The following is a 6,908-nucleotide window of genomic DNA, read 5'->3' as shown; positions in this document are numbered from 1 at the left end:
GGGAAGGAGGGGCGGCAGGTGCGGGCTGCCTCCGGTCCTGGAGTCCTTGGGACCCCTGCAGCTGGCAGTGGGAGCTCACACCTGTGATTCTGGCACTCTTGCTGAGGCAGGAAGATTGCAAATTCGAGCCTTGCCTGAGCAGTTTAGTAATTTATCGAGGTCTGGTCCGAAAATAAAAAATAAGAGGGCTGGGTATGTAGCTCTGGGTTTGTCCCCTGTACAGTACTGCAAAAAATATAATAAATAAAATATTTTAAAAATTGAAAACCCCTTTTCCTATCCTTTATCCTCCAGGCAAGGGAGAGCCTTAGAAAGGTCTGCTTGGCTTAAGTATGGAAAACCCCTTTTAAAATTCCCCGAAGCAACTACCCAAGGTTTATTTTTGTCCAAATGTTAGGGAAAGTCTCGTGAAACCTCTGTTGTGAAAGCAACTTTTTTCTCTCTTGTTCAGTAGATTCCGCTAGATCCATATGACCATGAAAAGGTTTTCAGTTCCCTAAAACTGTTGAAAAAGTTTCAAAGCAAAGCAGCGCCTACCTGTTATTTTTAAAAATGTCTCTCAAATATTATTAATGATTCCCTTTTCTAGCCCTTCTGTTAAAGAGTAGGGAGAATGGGCCAGGGATTTAGCTCAGTGGTTCCCCTGTCTGCTTCACAAGCAAAAGGCGCTGAGTTCGATCACTGATACCAAAAAAAAGGAAGAAAGAAAAAAAGAAGGGTAGGGAGAAGAATGGTAGCACAGGCCTATAATTACAGCATCTGGGAGGCTGAGGCAATAGGATCACCAGTTCAAACTCAGCCTGGGCAACCTAGCAAGAACCTGTCCCAAGATAAAAATAAATAAATAAAAGAAAGGGCTGGGGATCTAGCTCAGCACCAAGGGCCTGGGCTCGCTCCTAACTATGAGTGGGAGGGAAAGAAATCCCAGGTGAAGTTTGTAATATTGGAATTCTAACAGGAAGAACTTGGGGAACTGGTTATTCAGTCTCACTGGCTGGTGGAACCTCACTGGGGTTTAAGTATAATGAAGGAGATGTTCATATCATTGATGCTAATAATTTCATTTGCCCACATGAAATAATGAAAGGGAATGGACCCCTTCCACCGCAGTACTGAATATTAAACCAAGGCCTCCAAATGGAGCTGCACCCCTTCCTTCCCTGCTTTTTTTTTTTTGAGACAAAGCCTCTCTAAGTTTCCAAATTGTCCTCGCTGACACCGGATGTGGTGATGCACCCCTATAATCCCAGCACTTGGGAGGCTGAGGTACGAAAATCGCCGTGAGTTTAAGGACATCCTGGGCTACACAGCAAAACCTTGTCTCAAAAATAAATAAAATAGGGTGAGGGATTTAGCTCAATGGTGCTGCATCTGCCTCACAAGCACAAGGTCCTGAGTTTGATCCCTGGTACTGCAAAAATAAAAATAAATAATAAAACGACGGGCAGGGATTTTAGCTCGGTGGCACCATGCCTGCCTCTCAAGCGCAAGGTCCTGAGTTCAATCCCTGCTACCAAAACAGAACAAAACACAAACAAACAAATAAAAAATAATAAAAAAACAATTTTCCTGGCTGGGATGGAACTTGCAGTCTTCCTGCCTCAGCCTCCCAGTGTACTGGGATTACAGGTGCACTCCACCATGCCTATTTCTGGCATTTTATTTTTATATTCTATCTCATATCATCAGTGAAACTAAAAAGACTTCATTGCAGTCTTTTTGAGAAGCAGTGTTTTGGAGAGACCAGGACGATCCCTTGTTCCAGTTTCCTGTCCTCTCTCCCAACTTTAGCATTTATGGAGCTGGGTGTGGTGGCGCACGCCTGTAATCCCAGCACTCAGGAGGCTGAGGCAGAAGGATCACTGTTGAGCTCAAGACCAGCCTGGGCTACAAAGTGAGTTCCAGGTCAGACTCAACTACATAGTGAGACCCTGTCTCAAAAAAACAAAAACAAAAACAAAAAAAAACCACCAACTTTAGAATTTATTAGCAAGACTGACAGCGACCCACTTTTGAAAACCTGCCAAGTTGTAGAAACCTGTTACAAAAATGTCACTTCCTTCTTCCCAGACTTAAAAAGTAACCTCAGAGTCAGCTGCCTGCCAACCACAGATTGTCACACTACAGAGGTGACACAGCCTTCCCCTCCGGATTTGCCTCAGGCCCCTCTAACTGTTCCCCTGCTTCCTGGAAAGCGAATCTTGGAGCTGCTTTGCCACTTTCTCCACCGCTTCCCTTCCCCTTCCGGCCTATTGCAGGGGTCAGGCACAGTGGGCCCATCTGTAATTGCAGCACTCTCGGGAGGCTGAGGCAGGAGGCTTGAAAGCTCCAGCCCAGTCTGAGAGGTTTAGTAATTTGGTGAGACCTTATCTCCAAATGAAAAAACAATTGTACAAAGGGCTGGGAGTGGAGCTCGGCGTGGACAAAGGCCTGGGTTCGAGCCCTAGTACAGAGCAGGGGTGGGATTCGCACTGGTTTTTCCACATCGCCCACCTGCAAGGCTGAGGGACAGGGCCTCAGTGCCCGCTGGCTGAAGCCTGCTCTGTGCCAGTCCTGGGGGGAGGAAAATGAATCACAGTGAACAGAAGGAGCCCTGAGGCCCCTACACACCCAGAAAGAGGCCAGGTATGACCGGCGGCCGTCACCCTGTTCCCACTATGGGGCACTGCCACCACCTCTCACAGGGCAGAGCAGGAAGACGCCAGGGCCCATGACTGGTGCCCAGATCCCTCGACCCAGTGGGCTGTGATCAGCACCCCAGCTCCTCCTGGAAACAACACCGGAGCCCCACAGCCATTGTCTCTGCTCTGCGCCGTCCGCGGAAGCGCAGGGACTGTCCCCAAAGCTTCTGCCAGGGCCTTCTGGAGGGTCCAGCCTGGCTGCTACCACTGGAAAAGGGCTGCTGTCCCCAGGCTCCCTGTGACTTGCCACCCTGACACTAGTCCCCAGGTCACAGGTGCCTGTGCCGCAGGCCAGCGGCCCCTCCTGTGGCAGCCTGGGCCTGGTGAAGGTGTGGTCCCTGCAGGGGACTTGTCTCTCTCAGGCAGGATTTGAGCAGGCCATGGACCCGCTGGGAGCCCACAGGAGCTCGAGGACAGCAGGGGCCCCAGGTCTGTCTGTAGAGGACAAAGCCAAGGCTGGGAGGAAGGAGCTGAGGCTGAGCTTGGCACACAGCAGGGCCCGAGAAGCAGCAAGAGCCACAGGTGAGGCCCCAGGAAGCCAAAGAGGGACCGCAGCCTCCACCCCGGGGGCGCCGAGAGCAGTGGTTAGAAACCACTGTGGCTGAGACAGAACTGTGACAGCCAGGGCTGTGGCACTAGGAGCTAAGAGCCCATGACACTCGAGGCCCACGCTGTGGAACTGAGGGCTGGAGGGCCTGGCACCCACAGCTGGGGCCAGAAGAGCCAAGGGGCCACCTTTGCCACCTGCAGATGCCCAGGGCAACTGAGCAGAGAACCGCAGCTCACAGTTTGTGGGAAAGAAAGTTCTGGTTACCACAGGAGAGATGGGTGGGCAGGGCTCCGACCTGTGTGTCAGGCAGTTTTCTCTGTGGTCTGTAAAGAGGAACTCATTTAATTCTTACAACAACCGGCTGAGTAGTACACCTCTCTCTTCCCAGCACAGGGGAGGCTGAGGCAGGAGGGTTACTGCCAGTTTAAGGACAGCGTGGGCTACACAGTGAGTTCAAGGCCTGGATAAACTACATAGTGAGACCCTGTTCTCAAGAGACAAAACAAAGAATAAGAAATCTCAAAAAAATAAAACAACAAGCTGTTGACCACCCACCACCCTAGAAACCGTGAGCAATTCGAGGTGCTTAGCCAGTAACCCCAGGCCTCCAGGGAGCTGTTTTTGGTGTTTGTGCGACATCCAAGCAACTGTTGTGAAGATTTCCCACTGTCAAGCTAAAGTAGAGACAGACACAGCTCCCCCGAACATCTCAAAACGTTACAAGAATTATCTCTCGTGGAATGGCTAAAGTAAGTGTGGTTTCTCTCTCTCTTTTTCTTCCTTGTTGTTTTCTAATTTGAATGAAATATTGACAGTGTGGTCTAGATTTCTTTCAGTGCAGCCCTGGAAGGCCCTGGGAGAGGGTAATAAAGCCAGAGCGAGTGTTCTGGGAATGCAATTGCTCACGTGTCCCCTCTGTCAGTTGCATCCCAGAGCTGCCATAATGACCACGGACTGCGTGACATGCCTGTCATTCCAACCCTTGGGAGACTGAGGCAGGAGGACCACTGCAAGATTGAAAGAGCCTGAGCTACACAGTGAGTTCAAGGCCAGCCTGGGCTGCATAGCGAGACCCTGTCTCAACAAACAAACAAACAAACAACCCAAAATGTGTTCTCTCACAGTTCTGGGGAGCCAGAAGTCTGAACCCAGGGTATCTGCTTGGCCATGATGCTTCCCAACGCTCCAGGAAAGACCCTTCCTTCTCTCTGCTGGCGTCCAGCACTGCTGGGAGCCCTCAGGACCTTGCTGCTGGGCTGGCCAGACGGTCGCTGTGACCCACAGGCTGCAGCCCTCTGTGTGGCCGGCGGCTGCATTCTCTCGGGGACACGGGCTGTGGGGTGACAGCTGCCTGGACTGTCTGCACTGCAAAACCCTGTCCAGGTGGGGTCCTGTCCACCCGCTCACAGGCTCCAGCTGGACAGTATTGGGGTGCACTGTTTAAGCCAGCCCTCACCCCCTAGAAGTCTGGGAGGACACCGCTGGGTGAGACTCCCCGCTGTACCCACAGTGCAGCAGCCACAACAAGGCTTTTTTTTTTTTTCAAAAAGTCAGCTTTTGGTTTAAACTTTTACCCCTGTCTGCATTCTTTGCAGTGATGTCAATCCGCTCAGCCACTGCCTGTTTCTGGTCTGATAACTGTGTAAATGCTGTCCTTCCTTCCTCCAGGAATCCCGTGGGGCCCCTGCCTGAACCTTTGTTCTCCAAAAGTTGAGTAGTGATTTCTTTCCACGGAACTCAAGCTGGTAAAATTTCACTCTCGACTTCCTCAGAATAACACTTCTGCTTTATTTGAATGTTTAATATGAAACTCTTGATAAGAAACGAAAACCTCTTCGGATCAAGTTCTAAGGCTTCCTCTGAAGTTCAAAGAGCAGATTTCCTGAGCTCTGTTAATGATTCTAGGGCTGAGGAGACATGAATGAGCCTTCCGCATGTGACATTCTACGCCACCCTCATGACTCCTGCACCAGGCACACGCAGCAGCCGCCTTTTTATCTAGAGCTAAGGATGCTGTGCAGCTGGGTGTGTGGTGGCTCACGCCTGTCATCCCAGCACTCACCGTGAGTTCGAGACCAGCCTGAGCTACATAGTGAGTTCCAGGTCAGTCTCAACTACACAAGGAGACACTGTCTCAAAAATAAAAAACACCAAACAACCAAACAAACTGGCTATATAGGTTTGTGTGTGTGTGCGGTACTAGTATTAGGATTGAACCCAGGGCCTTCGCCATAACCCACATCCCCAGTGATCTTTTGTTTTTATTTTGAGACAGTCTCCTCCAAATCCCTGTCAGGACTCACCTGAAGGTGCGATGCATTCCCGAGGGCCGAGGGCCGAGGGCCGAGGGCCGAGGGCCGAGAGCCGAGGGCCAAGAGCCGGGAGTTGGCTCAGGGTCACTGACCACCTCACAAGCACAAGGTCCCGAGTTCAACCCCCAAATTTAAAACACAAAAAACCCCAATAACCCCCCGTGGCCACCTTACAAAAGAAAATCAACCCTAACCCCCAGCACCAGGATTACAGGTGCACACCACGACACTTGTTGGTTATTTATATTTGTTAAGTCTATTTAAGTCTGGAGTACAGTGAGGTTTTGGCTTCGTTTTTCTTATTTATTTATTAATTCATTTATTTGGGTACTGGGGATCGAAGTCAAGTCCTTGTGCTTGCGAGACAGGTGAGGGAACCTGGCCCTCTTATTTATTTTTTGTTTTGTTTGCTTCTGGTACTGGGATTGAACTCAGGACCTTGCACTTAGAAGGCAGGTGCAGTGACACTAAGTTAAATCCCTGGCCCTTTTTGTATGCTGGTTTTACAGAAGCAGTCTCCTGGGTTTGTGCAGTGTTTTATGTTTTGTTTTGTTTTGAGATAGGGCCTCACTATGTAGTTGAGACTGGCCTTGAACTCACTACGTAGCCCAGGCTGGTCTCGAACTCACAGCGATCCTCCCGTCTCAGCCTCCCGAGTGCTGGGATTACAGGCATGCGCCACCACGCCCGGCTCAATAATGCTTTTTTAAATAAAAAGATTCACAAGGAAGATACAGAAAAATGGAAACTCCCTTTTGTTACTAACAAGGCTGCCACCTGAGGCAGCCACCTTGAAAAACTGCTGGTTATTCTTTGTGAGGTTTCTCATGAAGTGACTATATAACCTGACAACTCCTCTCCTAGGCGCACATCCAAGAGGAGTGAAAACTTGTGTGAAGAAAAACTTGTACACAAACCTTCATAACAAAGCCCCGCACAGTCGCCCACACCTGCAACCCTGGTCCCGGGGAGGCTGAGGCAGGAGAATCGAAAGTTTGAGGCCAGCCTGGGCAACATAGAAAGTTTAAAGCCAGCCTAGATTGTCAAGGAAGATCATATTTCATACATAAATATACACACATACATACAGTTCGTGACAGGCATTGTTCATAATAGCCCCAAACCAGAAATGACGGAAAGCATAGTAACTAAAGGAGTCGTGGGAGACCACACAGGCAAATTCCACTGATGTTAAATATGCACAGTAGGCAAAGCTACAGGGGTGGGAAGTGGCTACTCATCTCAGTGGGCATCTAAAACACTGAATTCTGTGAGTATTAAAAATGTCCAGCTGTATGTGTTTAGTGGGTAAATTGTACGGAATATGAATTTCTGTTTTCTTTTCTTTTTTTTTTTTTTTTTTTT

The sequence above is a fragment of the Fukomys damarensis genome, unplaced genomic scaffold, assembly GCF_012274545.1.
Source record: "Fukomys damarensis isolate Sample0158 unplaced genomic scaffold, DMR_v1.0_HiC HiC_scaffold_13, whole genome shotgun sequence".
Taxonomy (NCBI): Eukaryota; Metazoa; Chordata; class Mammalia; order Rodentia; family Bathyergidae; genus Fukomys; species Fukomys damarensis.
This window is presented reverse-complemented; position numbering follows the sequence as displayed.